We start from the raw sequence: 21,530 nt of genomic DNA, 5'->3' as shown, positions 1-21,530 counted from the left end.
GGCATTTTTGGTTGTTTGTGATCATGATGACGTGCGTTTTGGCATTATAACGTGATTTTTGGTAATAATGATGACACCCTGACTATTGCATGTGTTGCAGGATAACCAGTGACCTATGTGTTTTATGTGACTACTTCTGGCTTTTGCAAAGTACTAGTAACAGTGTGATGTTCTTACAACTGCTTGTGTATCAGGGTATAACTGACATGTTGTGTTTCGTCTAATGATGTTTTGTGCAATAGTTTATTTTTTTATAACATGTTGTGTTTTCTTTGTGGCGTATTTATTGCATCATGTGTGTTGTGTGTGTTGTTCAATCACTTTACACATTGCCTCTGGGATAAGCCTGACTGCTCGTGCCAAGCTACCAAGGGGGTGAGCAGGGGTTATCTTGTGTGTGTAACTCCCTCGCCCTGACTACAGTGGGCAGATTCTGCCTGTCTTAGGTGCAAACCCTAGCCAATCAGAAACCACATTTCTAATAAGGAGGAAAAAACAAATGGGAATTAAGTTACTTCTCCTCATTACCTGATTCATTCCCAGCTTTACAAGGCTTGTAAATATGAGAATGCATCAAAACCCATTTGAGTTGCATGGGAAAACCCACCGCAACACCCATGGAATGCCTCCCTGTCTCAGAGTAAGGCAACGCAGCAACTTGCGCTGTCTTGCCTTAATTCAAATCTATGAGGTCATGAAAAGCCATGCAGAATGACTTTCCGTGGCCTCATAGATATGGTTCTGTAGTCTGTGCCAATGAAGCGTTAAAAAAGTGACACTCCAGCCATGCACAGGGCTTGTAAATATACCCCATGGTTGTATCATTTGAAAAACCAACCCAATGCACATGGCACAGCACCCTTGCACAAAAAAAGGCAACCCAGTGACTTCTGCTGCCTTGCCTTCATCTGTATCTATGAGGCAATTTCAAGCCATGCAAAGTGGCTTTGCCTAGCCTCATAGATATGGTTATGAGAGTTGTGCTGCTGGACCTACAAAAAGTTGTGCTCCGGTGGCACAATGCTCTCTCAGATCTTCACCACTATTTCTTTTTCTGGGCCCTTGTAGGTGAAATCTTGACTGTAGTTCAAAGGATTGGAATGAGGTTAATAGAGGATCAATTCCTCACGTGAGAGTGGCTTCAACTTTGGTGTGTGTGAAGTTCTTTCATGTAGGCAAATGCAAATAGCTATGTGTATAGTCACTAACATGAAACTAAATTGCATGCAGCTGTCAGGATGTGAACAGTGAGAGCAGACACAAGCTCACTGACATGGTTAACAAAACATTACCGTCTGTTAACTACACATGTAGACTTGGGTGGTAGTGAATGTAAATGAGGTACACCAAAGGAAATTGAGGGGGTCATTCCGACACTGGCGGTCCATGACCGCCAGGGCGGAGGGCAGTGGAAGCACCGCCAACAGGCTAGCGGTGCTTCCTGGGCTATTCTGACCGCGGCGGTAAAGCCGCGATCAGAAAAGGGGAACCAGCGGTTTCCCGCCGGTTTTCCCCTGGCCCAGGGAATCCTCCATGGCGGCGCTGCTTGCAGCACTGCCACGGGGATTCCGACCCCCTTCCCGCCAGCCTGTTTCTGGCGGTTGTCACCGCCAGAACCAGGATGGCGGGAACGGGTGTCGTGGGGCCCCTGGGGACCCCTGCATTGCCCATGCCACTGGCATGGGCAGTGCAGGGGCCCCCTCACAGGGCCCCATACAGATTTTCACTGTCTGCTTAGCAGACAGTGAAAATCGCGACGGGTGCCACTGCACCCGTCGCACCCCTGCAACTCCGCCGGCTCCATTCAGGGCCGGCTTCCTCGTTGCAGGGGCTTTCCCGCTGGGCCGGCGGGCGGCCTTTTGGCGGTCGCCCGCCGGCCCAGCGGGAAAGTTGGAATGGCCGCTGCGGTCTTTTGACCGCGGGCGGTCATTCGGCGGTAACCGCATGGCGGGCGGCGACCGCCGCCTGCTGCGGTCAGAATGACTGCCTGAGTGTTTTTTTGGAAGACCAGATGGATGTGTGAGCATGGTTTGCCCCTGGCAGTGAAGTGCAATGTAAGTGTGATTGACAACATGAATCTGACATTGTATCTAAATGGGGAAACATTCAATTTCAAGGAGGTAAGTTGAGATGTTGTGATGTTGCTATTGCAAGGCATCCTGACGTCCATGTCTGAATGTCTCACACTTGTTGTAGCAGCTGTGAAGGGATGCAAAAGAGGATGTCAAAGAAGAGGGCATGGGTGTCCTATATCAAACATAGAATGTGGAGATGTGTGAATATGTATCACATGTGGGAGCTGGACAAAGATCTGACTGACTATGACTATGACACGTATGTAAAAGCAGAAGGAAGTGATTCAGCAATTACATTTGCATATGGTTACCTTCAATGTTTGTGTTGTGTTCAAATGAGAGGCCATGTATCACCCAGGTGGAATCAGGGTCCTTCCGTAATTTGAGGCCCAGCATCTAAATGAGGAATGCCAGAGGACACATGTACCATAACAAGTGAGCAGGGCTTAGTTAAGAGAAGTGTGATACTCTGCAGATAACAAACTCTTTAAATAACAAACTGTGTGTCAGTAAATATCTTGGATAAATTGGGTACATGCTGTCAGAGTTTTGACACAGTACCTGCTCTTCTGAAGTATGGTGACAACTGGGTGTGTAACGAGTTGTCATGTGTTCACATAAATAGGTACATTTATTGTATGTAAATACCCTTTCACATTCCTGCACTGTTGTATGATTGCTAGCTGGGTAGAATTCTGTGGATGTGTTTCATATGTGATTCCTTGGTCCCATGAATGCACATTGTGAATGTAAGCCAGGACAACATGACATCCTGGTGTGGTGTAGAGGATTAATGCAGACTGCAGGACCCAACCTATTACAAGAACAAACCTACAACAGTGTTCCTAGGGATGTGGGCTGTGTATTAGCTTGATGGGATGCAGGCACTTTAGTTATTTTGTTCACTTTGCACAGCATTGGTGTCAAGAAGTGAAAGAATAATTAATATACCCTTCAGGTAAAAATGATGAGAAGCTACAAAGTCAGATGTATATTGTACCTCAAATCATCCTCAGTGTCAGGGTATGCCAGCGAGCTGGATAATTGTGTTTCTTAGACTGTTATGACACATGCAGTCTACCTTCTCACACATTGGTTGTGTAAACAATGGAAATATATTGCCATCAGTGAGGCGACTATAATGCAACTTTGCCTTATCTCCTAACAGTAACACATGTCTTACACATCAATGCTTAAATTAACCAGAATGAGATTCAACTCTGGATCTCAGCAGCATAACTCATGTCAACAACTACTGTAGGTAACCAGTAATATATTGTTATTACATTGCAGAGAGAGAAACAACTACTCCTGAACAGCAGCCTGTCCTGGATGACCAACCTGTTGGGAAGGACATCATGTTGCCCATGGATGATGACACCTTACAGCAATTCCTGGACTCCATTGGAACACCTTCCCTGATCACAGCAAGGGATGACCGTGTTACTGGGTCCCCAGATGATTCAACAGTGTTGCTGGGTCTCCAGAGGATCTGACTGAACTAGGACATGCCCCATCTGCTTGCCCAAGCCTTGTGCTAAACTCCAAGGGTCACCAAGTTCTCTTCCAACGGCTATTAGTAGGAGTCCAGCGGCAGTTGGTAGATGAGGTGTGGGTGGGGATGGAGACCATAGTCGACACGCTAGAGGGAGTCCACATGACCCAATGAGGACCCCTCTGAGGCTAATAAAAGCACCTCCTCTTCACTCCATAAAATGGAACAGTCCCTGGCTGACATACCTTGTGTCATGTTGCAGAGGCAACAAGAACAGCCACACCAATGTGACACAAGAGGGGTTGCAACAAATCTGGGAGCCATCCGCACATCCTTCAATCCATGGAGTGCAAGCAGAAATTCTATATTGCTAGCAGCGGTGCCTTCCAAAGCGACCTTGCTGGCTTTTTGGCATCCATCAGGCCCTTATCAATGCTGTATTGACTTCCTTGCTGGCACAGACAAATGCAGATGGGGATGGGTGAGCCACAACCTCTACCCCTGATGTGTGTGTGCCTCTGATACCTTCTCTACAAAAAACACCACCCTCACAAGAGGCACAAGGCAGATCAGAGGAGGACGATGTGGAATCCACCACTTTCCGGCATAGGACTGCCACACAACATTTGTCTGTGCATCTGTATTATCATGCAACCCACCTTGTCACCTGGTACAATCCTTTTTTGTTTGCCCACCTGCTTATCATATGCATTTGTGGACTGCCAATGTGGCCTACCTTCCATAATGGCAATTTGAAACTCCTCTCACTGGAATAGTCCTCAACTCGACATGTCACATGGCATGTAGCTACTGTGGGCCCTCTCTCAACATCTATTGGATTTAAACATTTTTGTGATTGTTGCCCTAAGGATTGCTAGAATTGAATTACCTTGCACACACCTGTAAATAAATGCAACACCCTGAACCTGTGTGTTGTCTGTCTGTGGCATGTAGGATTTACTAGAACATGGTTAATGTGTCAATATGAAAGTAATTATGCCTCAATCCACATCACATGCTCAGGGTGGACATGGGTAAGCACCAAGCACATCCACTGCCAAGGCATTATGTAAAAAGTCCAATTGAAATGTTGAACATTATGGTGAGATGACAGCCAACATTATCTTCACTGGCACACAGTGAACAAGCCTAACTAATCACACAAATGCCTACTTGCCACAAATGGATACTGTGAAGCACGCGAGCTACTAACACATTCACACCCAACCACAGATATCTTGCTCAGTGAGCAAAACAACACCAGGTCACACACATTCCTGGCTAAATGATTGCATTGAAGAGATCCCATAAGTACCATAATAATGCATGCACGAACAACATTTACCAATGGCCAGACTCTTTAACACTTTGCCTCATAGATATCTTACTGAAGGATGTGGCAGGTCTGTGTAATACCTTGGATATCAGTAAGCATTAACTACAACAGCAAAGTATTGGTAGTCCTGGGTCAAAGGATGCATGGTGTATGAAAGCACATGGGGATACCTAAGGTCAATGTGTTTCTGTGGCCCTAAGAGCACTCGCATCCATTTAGTGTGTGTGTAACCACACAACCACAATAGTACAAGGTAGACACCTAATAAAAATTAGGAGCCAGGACACACACCAGTATATTAATCTATACATCCCAATGGTAACTTTATTAAGAGGAAATGGGAGAATTATGGATTACTAACTTAGCAAGTATTTGCAGAAAGTCACATGCAAGAATTTCCCCATTTAGCACATACTCAAGATCGGTGATCTTGACAGACAGAACCATCCATACTAATAATGCAACATCTGGTAAACACATCGTACAACAGTGGGTGACTATCTGTGTTGGGATATGCGTAAAAACTCATGAAGACTATCACAGTGTCCAAAGAATGATGAAGCTAACATAAGAGAGTCAAGTGTGAGTTAGATTGACTCTTGTACATAGGCCTCACAAATGTTACACATTTCTATTAACAATGCATGCATTTGGTACATCTTGTACTCAACTCATCCTAAGCCATGTTGAACAACCTTCTGCATTAACTTAATATGAAATGGTGAAAGTATGAAACATCTTTATAAATCTTAATTTTTAAATTAACTAAATAATGATGTCCTAAAGTAACTTAATATGCACTACCAAAACCTACACTTACTAAACCTTCCTAGGCTACACTAAAGTACTAAATCTAATCTATACTTCACCTAACTTTACCTATTTATTCTACACCTATTACCTAAACACTAACTTAACTTCTCCTATGTTAGCCTATAAGTTCAGGACAAAAGACATGGTAAAGATCAGCTCTTCATCCTTGTAACACACATATTTTCATGGTACTGACAGCAACTACTCCTAAACATAAACCAACTACACATACTAAGCAAAACAAAAATAATAATTTTAGTATTTTTTTTTTTTTTTTGTTTTTTTTTTTGGAACACATCCTAAATATTAACCCCAAACCCTTTAAAATCCCAATAAACATACTAAAAATAATGGAAATATTTAACTATAGAAATATATAAAACTAACTACAGTAAAACTATACTACACTAAACTATTTTTATAAAACTATATCCCAAAATACTAACAAACTCTAAAGGCCACAACCTCCACCCCAAGGTCCAAGAGAACAGGGCCTCCTCAATGTTATGCTCCTGCTTAATCTCAACCATGGTGGCGCATATTTTGCTTAGCTTGCGTTTGATAGGTTAACAAAAAATTGAGGCCCTCATTACAACCCTGGCAGTTGGTGTTAAAGTGTCAGAAATACTGCCAACAGGGCGGCGGTAGTTACCGCCAAATTATGACCATGGAGGTGTTATCTTGGATAGACAGCCAATGTACCACACCGACCACCATGGCGAAAACAACAGCCACCACGGCGGGAGCCGCCTACAGCCAGACAGAAGTCAATGTTCTGCCCACCATATTAAGACACATGATTCAGCCACCTTTTTCCGGTCTAAACCAACGACGTGTCTTCCTCATGATTTTCTATGTGCTGCTCCACCACGAACATTAATGCTCAGCGAAGATGACAATGGTAAGTGCAGACACCTAGCACACAAGGGAGGGAGGGAGGAAAAAGAAAGTGACACACACGCACACCCAACACCATACACACATTCAGCTGCATTACCAAAACATTTGTACCACGTACCTCGGATGAATAATACAAGGACAAAATGATTTTGAGAAAGTGAATGTAATGAGAGAAACACATCAAGTTAAATAAGTGAGGCAAGACAAGAGATATATACAAATGTACACAAAAAGGGACACAGCCCAGTCCAAAATGTACGCAGTCCACATGGCCACAGGCCAAAGTCCAAGGACAAAATAGGCAGGGACGGGGGGCACCTCAGCCGGGAAATGGAACAACACCACTGGTTCTGGAGGGGGCAACATGCCCTGTGCTTGGTCCTGGGGAGTGCAAGGCCACAGTCTCTCGAGTGGGTGACTTACCCACTTGCTCTGGAGGGGGCAACATGCCTTGTACCTTGTCCTGGGGAGTGCAAGGCCACAGTCTCTCGAGTGGGTGACTTGCCCACTGGTTCTGGATGGGGCATCGTGTGCTGTGCACTTGATCATGGCGAGTCTGGGGTAGGTGAGTGTCTTACCCACTGGTTCTGGGGGGGGCATTGTGCCCTCTGCTCTTGATCCTGGGGAGGCTGGGGTAGGTGAGTGTCTTACCCACTGGTTCTGGGGGGGCATTGTGCCCTGTGCACTTGATCCTGGCGAGTCTGGGGTAAGTGGGTGTTTTACCCACTGATTCTGGAGGGGGCATCGTGCCCTGTGCTCTTGATCCTGGGGACGGCTGGGGTAGGTGAGTGTCTTACACACTGGTTCTGGGGGGGCATTGTGCCCTGTGCTCTTGATCCTGGGGAGTGCAAGGTCACAGCCTCTCAGGTGGGTGTCATTCCCACTGGATTTGCAGGGGGCAGGCCGCACAGCAGCCCTTGGAGGTAGGATTACATACCGTCCGCCGGCGGTCACAGGTGCTCACTGGAGGTGGTGGTGCTGCTGGTGGGGGGAGGCTCCTGTCCATTCCCTGCAACCTCGGATGGCTGCTCACTGGAGGTGGTGGTGGTGCAGCTGCTAGTGGGGGAAGGCTCCTGGCCTTCCCCTGCAACCTCGGACGGCCCGCTCACTGGAGATGGTGGTGGTGGTGGTGCTGCTGGGGGGAAGCTCCTGCCCATCCCCTGCAACATTGGGCGGCTGCACAACCATGGTTGGTGGTGGGGGCTCCATCACAGTTCCTGCCCCAGGCACCTTGCTCTTCCTGCCTGCTGGTGCAGGCTCCTTTGTCTTCCTGGCAGCAGCTTGGGCAGGCTCCTTTCCCCTCTTGGCAGCAGCTTGTGCAGTCTCCTTTCTCTTCTTGGGAGCACCTTGGGCAGGCTCTTTTCCCTTCTTGGCAGCAGCTTGGGCAGGTTCCTTTCCCTTGAGGCTGCCTGGTGCAGGCTCCTTCACCCTCAGGACATGTGCCCTGGATCATGTTCCACAACGAGTGGGTGTGGTGATGACTGGGCCCATGGACTGGGTGGCTGAGGTGCTTGGATGGTTTCTTCCCACCATGATCAGATGTGCAGGGTGGGGGGGAGGGGTAGGGAAGTGATCAATGGTGGATAGGAACAGTTTTTTAGGGACACTGGGGCGGGAAGAGTGAGAAGGTTTGGGAGTGGAGGAAGAGGGGGTGGTTGTTGGAGGTGTCTGTCTGCTGATTTTGGGTGCAGGTGCATGGGCTCTTTAGTGTGCATGCTTTAGTGATAGGCATCCATGCAGGGCTGTGAGTGGTGTCCATGCATTGGTAGGGCATGCAGGGCTTGGCATTGGGATGAGTGGGATGTGATGGTGGGGTGTGTGAGACGTATTGGAGTGATGGGATTGAGGGTGAGGGTATGTGATGGCATGCAGGTAGGGGGGTGATAATTGTAGAGAGTTGACTTACCAGAGTCCAGTCCTCCTCCTTCTCGCAACTCAGGATGCGTGATTGGCAAGACTGGCTCCTCCCATGTAGTTAGTTGTGGGGGAGGAGGTAGGGGTCCACCGCCAGTCTTCTGTACAGCCAGTTGGTGTCTTGCTGCTATGGAACGTACCTTCCCTCATAGGTCATTCCAGCTCTTTCTCATGTCATCCCTAGTTCTGGGGTGCTGTCCCATGGCATTGACCTTGCCCACGATTCTCCACCATAGCTCCATCTTCCTAGCTATCGATATCTGCTGCATCTGTGCTCCAAATAACTGAGGCTCTACCCTGATGATTTCCTCCACCATGACCCTTAGCTCCTCCTCGTGAATCGGGGGTGTCCTTGTGGTGCCATGGTTGTTGTGTGAGGTGTGTAGGTGAGGGTGTGCTGGGTAATGTGTTAGGGTGTGTGATGTGGGGTGTGTGGGTGGTGGATAGGTGTAAGTGGTATGTGCCTATGGTTTTGTGTGTGGTCCTGATGTCCGTCTCTTGGCTTTTTTTCATGTTCGTAAAGGGTTGTGGGTAATGTGGGTCTGTGTTTTATAGTGATGTGGGTATGGTGGGTGTATGGGTGTCAGGTGTGTGTTATTTAAATTGTCCAATGTGGTGGTGTTTTGTTTGTGTGTGTGTGTGTATTTTGACCGCAGCAGTATGTACCTCCAATGGTTTACCGCCATTGAATGTCCGCCATGGTGACTCGTGGGTCATAATGTGGTGGGCATTGTTCTGTTGGTGTAACGTGTGGGTTTTGATTCCACCAGTTTATCACTGACCTTTGGGCTGGCGGAATTGTATTTGAGGCTGAATAGCGACGGATTGGTGTGTGTGTGTGTCATAATATGGTGAACGGTTATCCGCTGCAGCAGCGGTAAGTTGGCGGCACTCAGCTTGGCGGTAAGTGGGATTTACCGCCAATGTCACAATGAGGGCCTGAGTCATTCCTCTGGGTGGGACTCATGGCACATGTGGGTGTTGGTGTTATAGCTCTTGATGTTGCCTCTAGAACCTGGGGTGGTGTGGCCTGTTGCTGGGTTGGTCCTGCTGTAGTAGACCATGTAGCTGTGGGCCTGGTTGGTGTTAGCCATGGGGAATCTTGGACATTCCATGCCCCTGCTGCCTTGGCATTGGTGTAGAAATGGCCCATTCTCCTGTACCCCTTGGCTATCCTCCTGAAATGGCGGTACCTGTCCCTCCATATTTCAAATGTACGCCGTGTGTCTGCAGAAATGGTATGTAGGGTGAAAATTGTCAAACTTGGTTAGAAAATGCAGCACATGTATGCAGGACGCATGTTAAAAAAGTTAGTATAAGACACATTCATATGTGCATGACCAGAGCAACTCAATTAACTATGAAGGATATATGCACAAGATACTGTTCCTACATGGGCATCACCTAGTTGGGCATGGAAAATAGCATCAGCAGCATTTTGTATAGGTTACCTCTTTGTAAATATGATCAATGTGAACGTAAACCAGATCAAACATAACCCCGACTCACACTCATGATGATGTACAGTTTCATAGAGGACACATGGTCCTGAGTCTGTCCTGAGTCCATAAATTGGGTTATGTTTACATTATGCACGTGGGCAGGGTGGTTAGCATACACATACGTGAAAGTGAGAATGGGTAAAGTGATACAATCAATGTAGTGTGCCTCTATGTAGCATACCCCTTCTGGAGTCACAAAAGCCACCATGCATTTCCACCTTAACTTAGTTAGTGTCTGGTGGCCCATACATGGATATATCTATGTCAGTTATCTCCTTCAAAACATGACTGGTCTATCTTTTATTTATGCTGCCTTAAGCAACTATTGGGAATTGTGACACGTTGTCTATGGTTGACCCTTGTAGCCAATCACATGCTTATTCATATTTCCACTTGTCTCTATGTGCACATCACCTCAAACTTGCATTTGGCTGAACACATCAAGACTTATACAATGCTTGTCAGAAGTGTGTATAAGCATGTCTGCACACACTACAGACAGTCCTTTGTTCCACATGATGAAAACACCCTTGCCCCATGACTCTGAGTGAAGCTAAATTACCCCTGATGCTGCATCACAACAACCATACCAAATGGTAGTTCAAGTAGAGCAACCTATAGGTAGCCACATGATTAAGAACTCACACATGAACAGTCCCCTTGCCATCTGTTGTGTGTCAAGGATTATACAATGCTTGGCAGGAGTGTGTATATGCATGCCTGCATGCATCACTGGCAGTACTTTGTTGCATATGATACATACACTTATTCCCATGACTCTGAGTGAGGCTCAATTGCCCCTGAGACTGCATCACAACAACCATACTTCATGGTAATCCGTGTATAACAACTAATAGGTATTCATATGATTAAGGACTCACACATGAACAGTCACACTTGTCCCCATCTCATCTGTTGTTTGTTAAGGATTATTTGCATTTTGCACATTAAGAATTTCCAAATCTGAGACTAATCTTGCTGATATCCAAGACAATCCAGCTGGTATGGTTTGACATCCTTTGGATCTGTCAAACAGGTATATGTTTAGCTTGGGGGATATAAGGTATGTGCTTTGTAAGGGCTAAACATGCAGCATGTTACTGCAAAACATGTGGCATATTGACCGACTCTGTTCCTCAGATTCCATCATACCTACCTGTACATCCATACTATCAGTGTCTGTGTAGACTTAATACACAACTTTTGTACCTGTGTCCAAACTTATTTTCCACACAAGCAACTGACCACTAGCTACACATGCATAGCAAAACACATTTCACTGTGCTACTAGATACACCAAACAACATAGTATAGCTTTCTGCCATTTCTGAGTACACCTAATGTGTTGTGTTTAAGTTGGACACATACATATTCTACAACAGATTAGTTTAGTGTTCCCAAAGCCACATGACAATAGATGTGCATACATCATCCAAATGGTTGCATGCTTACATCATGTGTGCCTGCTTCCATACACGCTACATTTACAATGAGAAGCTTCCTTGTTAATTCCCAATTAATATGTGCTGTGGTTCTGTTGTGTTTCACACACTGACAGCAATTTGGTAGCAGGTGATCATTCCCTGCCACAACACATCACAATGTCACATGTAACTTTGATCACACACAGACATAAACATTCAACATCGGTGTGCTCATGAAATTTACCGGTAGCACTGGGGTCATGGAATGTGTCCACCTCGCCACGGTGAATGGTCAATGACCCCCTGGAAAACATGAATTGGAACATAGCATTGTAAACATTGCTTCCACATATGCTTACAGGGCCATCTTATAAACTATGATAGCCCAGATATCAAGAATTGCTTTTTTAATTCAGTTACAAATATCTGAAAATGGCAACAACATTAAACACAGCCAGTCAGCATGCATCCCTAAACTGGCTGGAGTATGTATTTCAAATGTATTCATCATCCCATGGTTGAAGCATGGCACAGGCATGTAATGTACATACTTATGGCGGGCAGCATCTTGACAGCATGACACAGTGCTAAACTTAGCCTGCCTCCAACTGAAAGTGCAGGACTGTGCCATTTGGATTGCATTTTGTTCATTAAATTTCTTTAACCATGCGCTTGCCACAATGCAGGCACCCTTGCACCATGGTTCTAGGGGGTCTGTGTTTCATGCTGATTTGTTTCACGCAGGGATGGGCATATATCTTTACCAAAACATCCTGTGAGCCTCATCATCTTCTATGTGTGCTGCAGAATGCAGCGCACATGGAATTGTGATTGAGACCAGGAGGTATAACTACAAAGCTCAGAATTGCACATCCACTGGGGGGATGTGAGCTTGTGACCCATCACCAATTATACATGGCATTGTAATTTTGGGAAACGTAACAAACCATGGGTGTTGCAGGTATCAGCCAGCACAACATCCAATAAATGCTTCCCTGACACAGAATAAGCCAAAACTTATTTTAACACATCTTTGCCTTACTCCATATCCCTGTGCCAAACTAAGCCACACAAAGTTGATTCACATTGCCTCATACATATTGTTGAATGATTAGCACCACGCTGCAACATAAAAAGGTGACGCAAATGCCCAAACAAACTCTCAGCTTTATGCCATGAAGGTTGTTTACATTATTTTTGTATGTATTATCTACTCATTTTGCAAACCATCTTGGAAGTTTTCAATATAAAAACCTTTTTCATTTTGATGTACAGAGCATGTTACTTTTCAAACATATATTAACTATCTACTTCACAGACATCAGAGTGAATAACCATACATATCGGCACGTCCAACAATGTCCAAGCCCAGGAGTCCAATCAGGTCTGCCTCAAGTGCCACCATGTCTGCCCACCGATGCTTCATCTGACGGGCGGTCCGGTCTACTTCAAATGTGTTGACGTGATGCCAGTGTACTTTCACCTACCAGTCCTTCTTATCTGTGCCAGGGTGTTCTTGCCTCATCCTGCCCCCAGCTGCAAAGGGAAACTCCCAACAACACAGTGTCAATAAATGGACAAAGGGACAAGACTGGGCAACAATAAAACAATTTCGGAGCACAGAGCACACACACAGATAGGACCAAACAATCACCAATATCACACCAACTCCCAAACACCACCAGCACCCACACAGATTCATAGAGAATAAGAGAAAGTGAAACAAACTTCACACTTCCAAGTTTGCAACCTGCCACACTCATTGCACTATTTCCTGCCTGAGTTGTGTAGCATTTTCTTCAAATGCAATGGTGATGAATTTGATATTAGAAAATGAACTCAAAGTGCATTGGAACTTATACTGATTTGTAAACGCATTGGCCTTGATGTGTGGTTAAAATTTGTGCAAATAATGCAATGGGCCATGTATCAGGGGCAATGGGTGATTTTTAGTACATGCTATAGGCCCAATATGTGTGATGTAATGTGTAGAATGAGATACATCATTTCACAGCTTGGACACAATTACATTGGTACATCACTTACAGCATACATATAGAAAAGTTGGTTTTGTGTGTCATTTAAGTGCTCTAAGTGTTCCTATGTGTGACATAATTCCATCTTCGATGTGGCATATAGATTGACATTCTTTTGGTAATATAAGAACTCAGTGAAATATGTATGTGAGGCTTGTGCTGCTGGAATATAACTTTGTGATGCTTCAGTGGCACAAGCCTCTCTGCCATATCTTTGAGGCCAGGTCAAGCCAGTTTGTAGAGCTTCCATGGGTGTTGTGTTTGGTTTTGCCACACAGCACCCATGGATTTGGATGATGTCCCAGATTTACTTAAACAAACCTGGCACAGCACAAAACATTAGTCTACCCAAAGCAGCCATTACAAGGAGATTCATTTGAATTATTTCTTGTTTTTTCTTCTTTTATCAAATATGCTGCATTCTGCATCCTATATTGAAATAGGAAAATGGCTCCTATGATTGTTTTTGTGCAGAAAGTATCCTTTCCTGCAACCAAAGAATCTAGCAAGCAGCCAGACAACCTTGTACTCTGGTGCTGTGCAGTCAGTGTTGGCGCTAGCCAGCCTGTTATGGGCCAACATAGGGGTAAATGACAGTAATGCACCATATTACATTCATACAGTCGATTCCTGACCTTCGTATTGACATAGGGGTTTGCACCATGAATAATAGCAATGCTCCCCTACACAAAATCATCCTCAACTAAGCCCCTCAGTGTTTTGGAAGTGGCTTGTGAGTACTTTCTCCACAGCAGTGAGGCTCTGGTTATGTAATTTATACATCAGCACATCCAGTGATGAGTGGTACTTGGAACAACTGTGGACAAATGGCAGCACCTGTCAGGTCTGTGTGACAGAGGGAAGTGTCCAAGTGCTGTCAAATGCAGAGTCTGCTGATGTAGGCATAAACATTGTGAAACACAATGTGTCAGCAATCAATGCATTGGCTCTTGCTGCACAGAAATATAGCCTCCTTGAGTGTTTCATGCATATACCCATGTGCAGAAGATGCTTATTTATGCATTGTGGTACATAACAAAACAAATACAGTGAAAAAAGTGCCAATAACTAATGCATTTTCATGTGTGAAAATACACAGTCTTGTTCCAAAAATCTCATAGCCACTTCAGTTCTCTATGTGAGCTGGGTTCGGCATCACACACAGATGGTGGAATTAGTCACACATGATATTACTGTTATCAAAAGAATGCCCCTCATGCACACATACATGGACACATACATTCCTGCATGTGACATTTCCAGCCCAACACCATGGTGCTGGAGTGTCTGTGTAGGCGATAGTCAGACAAAACAGCAGTAGGACAGGGGAAACTGCATTAGTGTTTTGTTTCCAGTTATGGGTGTCACTTTACTTACAATGTTCATTTAGACACAGCCTCTGTTTACGATCACAGGATGTTGGTTCAATCACAAAAATGTTGGACATGTGTCTGATATTAATCAACATCAAGATGTACAGCACGCACACTCAGTCAGCTCACAATGTTTGGATCCAGATTCCCTTGGAGCTGTGCTTCAGTGTCAGAGGGTGAACTCATGTAGCACACACACTTTCAGAATGTGCACACTGTTCCAAAATGCTAGATTTTAGTTGTCTCTGTCCGGACCTGGCACATGCGCCTGCCACATGGTGATGATATGCAGGCTAATATGGATCTAAATGATGTTACAATGGGGTGAGTTTCACACCAAGAACATACCTTTAGGATAAGACTTAATTTAGTTGAAGAGATGTAAGTTTTGTGATGTTTATAGTGATTGAGATATGAAATTAGTAACACAAAGGTAGAGTATAAACATGTATTTACATTTTGCAGGCATCAGTTCATAAAAAAAAATCAGGTCCATCCTGACACAGGACACTTACAAAAAAAAGGTCTGGACAACGTTGTTACGTCTCCGTGTGCGGGCAATTTATTGTTCAATTTCTTCTCTGTCCTCATCCTCATTCAATGCTTCCTGCTCCTCAGGGAGCACATCCAGTGGTACATTTGTCCTTACACATATATTATGTAGTATGCAACATACCAGGATTGTTTTTCATACCATAAGAGGGGAGCATTTATAATCTAGTCCAGGCAGCGGAAATGAGAATTAAGCATCCCAAACATTCGCTCCACTATACACCTTGTCTTGCCCAATGCCTGGTTGTACTGGCATGCAGTCTCTGTATGGGGATGTCCAAAACAGGCCATGACCGATGGCTGCAGCGCATATCCTTGGTCAGCTGAAAAAAGTAAAATAAATAAATTATATAATTGATTATGGTAATTGCAACTCCCACAATCCTGTAGATGTCTGTTACGTGTACTGACTGAGTCATACACAATTAGTCATTATGTGACAAAATTATTAACAATAACAGTTGCAAAATTTATTTATCATGTATCCTCAAGTTCTCTGTGTGAGATTAGCAGTTGTCCAGCCCCTGATACTTTTGATACTTCCACAATCAGGTAATAACATTTGGCAATTAGCTTACAGTGACAGTTTTTCGAAAAGTTAATTACCATTGTAGGTTTTGTGCACTCACTGAATGTGCAAAGTGAAAGTATGTTCATCTCAATTTACCCCTTTTGATCATCCCTATTTAGGCAATGCATCCTGATCAACGCACGATCCGTCCACAAGCACGCCGTCGAACTCTGGGACCTCCTGGACTCCACCCCACCAGACGTCGCCTTCATCACTGAGACCTGGATAAACGCCTCCTCGGCCCCCGACATCGCCATTGCCATCCCCGAAGGCTACAAGATTTCCAGGAAAGACCGCACCAACCAAGTAGGAGGAGGAATCGCCATCGTCTTCAAAGACTCCATCAACGTCACCAGCTCCACGAAGACACCCCCATCGCTGCCGAACACCTGCACTTCCAGATCCGCACAGACCCCAGGACCACCCTCAGAGGATCCCTCATCTACCGCCCCCCCGACCGCGCGCCCTCTTCAGCGACTCCATCACCGACTTCATCTCCCCGCACGCCCTCGTCTCGCCGGACTACATCCTCCTCGGCAACCTCAACTTCCATCTGGAACAGAACAACGACTCCAACACCACCGCCCTGCTCGACAATCTCGCCAACCTCGGCCTCAAGCAACTGGTGAACACCCCCACCCACATCGCCGGACACACGCTCGACCCCATCTTCTCCGCCAGCAAAGACGTATCCTTCAGCCACGCCTCTGCTCTACACTGGACCAACCACAGATGTGTCCACTTCACCTTCCGACGCGAGACTAGCCACCTCCGCACACAACCCATCCCACGTCGACAGTGGAACAAAATCCCCGAAGAACAGCTTCTCTCCACCCTCATCGACAACCAACCCACCTTCTCCGCCGACCCCAACGACGCAGCCCTCAGCCTCACGAACTGGATCACCAACTGCGCAGACAACCTCGCTCCCCTCAGACGCCCTCCAAGACAGTCCAACACCAAAAAACCTCTCTGGTTCTCTGACACCCTTAAGGAATCAAAGAAAACTTGTCGCACCCTCGAGAAAGCTTGTCGTAAGGACCACACCGCAGACAACATGACTGCCCTCAAGAACGCTACCCGCGAACACCATCACCTGATCCGCGCAGCCAAAAGGAATTTCTTCACAGACAGACTGGACAAAAACAGCCACAACAGCAGAGAACTCTTCAACATCGTTAAAGAGCTCTCCAACGCCAACGTCAACGCCATCACGCCCTCACAAGACCTTTGCAACTCCCTCGCCACCTTCGTCCATCGTAAGATTACCGACCTACACGACCGCTTCGGACACCTGGAAACATGCTGAAGTCAACGCCCTACTGAAGAAACCTACGGCTGACCCAAGCGACCTGAAGAACTTCCGCCCCATCTCACTCCTCCCCTTCCCTGCCAAAGTCATAGAGAAGACCGTCAACAAGCAGCTTACCAACTTCCTTGAAGACAACAACCTTCTCGGCCCCTCTCAGTCCGGATTCCGAGCCAACCACAGCACAGAAACCGCCCTCATCTCAGTCACAGACGACATCAGAACCCTGATGGACAACAGAGAAACATCCGTCCTCATCCTCCTCGACATCTCGGCTGCCTTTGACACCGTCTGTCACCGCACCCTAATAACCCGCCTCCGCTCCACTGGGTCCAAGGCCAGGCCCTGGACTGGATCGCCTCCTTCCTCTCCAACCGCTCCCAAAGAGTCTACCTTCCACCTTTTCGCTCAGACCCCACCGAGATCATTTGCGGCGTCCCACAAGGCTCCTCGCTCAGCCCGACACTCTTCAATGTCTACATGAGCCCCCTCGCCAACATCGTACGCAAACACAGCATCATCATCGCCTCCTACACCGACGACACTCAACTGATACTTTCCCTCACCAAGGACCCCACCAGCGCCAAGACCAACCTGCAAGATGGAATGAAGGACGTTGCAGATTGGATGAAACTCAGCTGTCTGAAACTGACCTCAGACAAAACGGAAGTCCTCATCCTCGGTAACACCCCGACCGCCTGGGACGACTCCTGGTGGCCCACGGCCCTGGGCACTGCACCGACCCCCTCAGACCACGCACGCAACCTCGGCTTCATCTTGGACCCTCTTCTCACCATGACCAAACAAGTCAACGCTGTATCATCCTCCTGCTTCCTCACCCTCTGCATGCTCCGAAAGATCTTCCGCTGGATCCCCGCCGACACCAGAAAGACCGTGACCCACGCCCTCGTCACGAGCCACCTGGACTACGGCAACACCCTTTACGCTGGAACCACCTCTAAACTCCAGAAACGTCTGCAACGAATTCGAAACGCCTCCGCCCGCCTCATCCTCAACATACCCCGCAACAGCCACATCTCCGCACACCTGAGACACCTGCACTGGCATCCCGTCAGCAAAAGGATCACCTTCCGTCTCCTCACCACGCACACAAAGCCCTCCACAACAAGGGACCAGAATACCTCAACCGTCGCCTCAGCTTCTACGCTCCCACCCGTCTTCTCCGCTCCACCAGCCTCACGCTCGCTGCCGTCCCTCGCATCCGCCGCTCCACGGCGGGTGGGAGGTCCTTCTCCTACCTGGCGGCCAAGACTTGGAACACCCTCCCCACCATCCTCAGGACCACCCAGGACCACTCCGCATTCCGGAGACTTCTCAAGACCTGGCTCTTCCAGCAGCAGTAACCCCATCCCACTAGCGCCTTGAGACCCGCACGGGTGAGTAGCACGCTTTATAAATGTTAATGATTTGATTTGATTATGCCACTGCCAACCTGTGTTCACACTCACACATACATGTATCTCTGTGTAGCCAATAATGTTTCTGCTGCACTACCTGACAATGGCAGAACCTTTGATTTGTTCACTTACTACATAGTGATTTGGCTGAGTACAAGTGGTGAACTCTAATGATTTCCCATGAATAGGTGTAGGAATTTTGGTCAAGCTTCAGCCACTGCTGCTCATCCTACAATTTGTCATGTTGTATTGGGTTTAGCAGACAGGTATCATAATCTGGACCATCTCTATGCAGGACACACTGATGCTGTAACAAAAGTCTGTGAACCACATACGTGAGCAAATCCTTGTTATTTACACGTGTGTTGCTGTAACTTGTAAGGCATTGTGTACCTGTATGCAATGATTTGATCATCATTGTGGGGGCAAATGAATGTGTGCACTGTGGTTTGTCCACATTGCATGAAATTCATTTTGGATGAGAGATGTGTGCCATATTTGCTAGCACTGTGTTGGTCTATGTGACTTTCACCTTGCAGTTAGCATTTGGTATTCATTCTGTAAAGTTACCGCACTGAACATGCGAGCTATCAAATGTTTAACAAATGTCACTGTGGCTGTAAATCTAAGTGCACATCTGTGGGTGGACTGTCAGTGTCATGTGGTTCCTATTTTGATAATAAGATTGCGTGTTTTAGGGCGGCAGCATCACTGAGGTGGGTGACTGAGTCAATCCCTCATCACCTGGAAGCTGTTAGACTAACTCCTGGCTAGCCCGCAGTGCCTCACCCAACCCTAGAAAGGAAAGGTGATTTGTGGCAACCTAAGCATGACACTCCGACTGCTCTGGGAAGTCGTGGTGAAAAGATCATACCCCTTTCGCTCAGTTACTCAGAGACTCACACATGCCACAGCAGAACAAGAGATGCAAAATGGATTTCAATGCATTTATTGAAACAAGTGCATCCTACTATAACAAGATGAAACATAATACAGTGATCATCATTACAATCAGTGTGAAGGAGATAAACAACCCCACCGTCTTTGTATGACTCAAAAGCCTAGAAATCCCTACCTACACTCTATGTCTAAAATACGATGATGGTAGCCCTTCCTCATATCCCAGTCTAAGGGAATGACCCCAACCCCATACCTGAAGAGGTTGGCAAGGGTCTGCCTGTTTTCTGGATGACAAACTTCTTAGATAGCTGAAGAGTCAGCGCCACGATCAACAAAGCTGCAAATGGAATTATGTGCATCGCAGGACAGTCATAACTTGAATGCCCTCTGCCCCCTTTAGGCCTACTTGGTGTATTTATAATACATTCTGCAGTGTTCTAGGAACAGGGGTGATGTGCTAATATGTCTAGGAATTAGGGACTGACTCCTGAGCTGCTGAGGTGGTAATATGAGTTAGAATATCATGTGCCAAACATGACAGCCTTGATTAGGGCACAAAGTGAAATGTGTCCAAAGGGCTGATAAAACGTGTAGCGCGAACAACTGTGTCTTCTCAGAATGAAGCACCGGATAAAAATATAAAAAACAAGCTAAAGGCTGGCTGCGCTAAAAAAGTATGAAATGGATAAAAATGTTCCTAAATGTAAAAGACACAGGTTACTGGCCTAATGCTAAAACCCCAGGCACTAAGGAGAACCCACAACATCAGTATGGCTGAGACATGTGTGTATTTTTTACTGTTGATGCAACATTGGTAGCCAGTATTGACATTTACACATGTCTGTGGCTGACACTGACATTGCATGTCACATGCAGCCTTTAAAAACGTATTCATCCTGTGTTAGTCATGCCACTTTAATCTTCAAACCAGTATAATAGCATATATGACACACATGCACATGTATAATAAACTTGTTCTCACTGCCCTGAAAACATTGAGCCTTGACGGATACCTAGGGTAGGTACACAATTGAGGGGGCACTTATCTCACACTTCTCCTTTGTGTTGGCTTTAGTACTCATGTAGGATCTTTTGGACTAGCATGTTTTATTTGTGATTTTTTTAACCAATGACATGGTGTGTTTCCAATCAATCATTGTAGATTCAAATGAAACAATATTGATCACTGCTGTTCTCTACTTCTGTTGTTTTATGGCTACTGCCATAAACATATTAGTAAGTGCATGTCATTGTGGGACATCATTTTTTTTTACCCGCTGCGATGTGTTAGGCCCACTATGTGGACATGAGATAAGGGCCCAGATATTTGGGAATGTGGCACTGTATACTGCAGCATGCCACATATCTGCACAGCACTGTGCCACTGAGAAAGGGCAGTTTTAAAAATAATGTAGACTATACAGCACAGTCCTGCATTTTCACGCTACACTGGCACACAATGGACTGTGTAGACCAGAGACAGGCACCTTTGCAAACACGTTGTGCATGTGTCTGAATTCCATGTGGAATTGACCTTGTGCATGATGGCCACCTTCCTAAACTACATGAAACCTAGGAGACCAGATTGACTATGTACGTGTGCCATGCAATCCACCACACATGTTGCAAGAGTGTCTTGGATGAGTTAAGTTAATTTTCCCTTGGTACACCTGACCTGCAAGAGCAATTGAATGCCCACATTTCACAGTTTAGCTGGTGTGGGATACAGGATATACCTCATGAACCATTGAAGTTGCATGTGGACACACACAGAACAGCCATGTAACCTATCCCTTGCACACAGTGATGCAACATTGATTTTTGGCCAGCGTTGCATTTGTCTGGATCTTTACACCATTCAAGGGCAGACAGAGTGGCTTTGCCTGTCTTAACACGTGTGACTTGGGTGTTT

At 46.1% G+C, this 21,530-nt stretch overlaps 1 long non-coding RNA gene across 1 annotated transcript in view; it reads left to right on the top strand.

The window, feature by feature from the left end:
• The window catches only part of LOC138296287 (uncharacterized), a 55,192-nt gene extending 50,697 nt beyond the window's left edge, over window positions 1-4,495 (top strand). The window contains exon 2 of the long non-coding RNA XR_011203804.1: window positions 3,369-4,495. This is a non-coding gene — a long non-coding RNA (uncharacterized lncRNA). The remainder of the gene's footprint in view (window positions 1-3,368) is intronic.
• Window positions 4,496-21,530: the final 17,035 nt, after the last annotated feature.

This window comes from Pleurodeles waltl, chromosome 5 (assembly GCF_031143425.1).
Source record: "Pleurodeles waltl isolate 20211129_DDA chromosome 5, aPleWal1.hap1.20221129, whole genome shotgun sequence".
In the NCBI taxonomy this organism is placed as follows: Eukaryota; Metazoa; Chordata; class Amphibia; order Caudata; family Salamandridae; genus Pleurodeles; species Pleurodeles waltl.
This window is presented reverse-complemented; position numbering and strand designations above follow the sequence as displayed.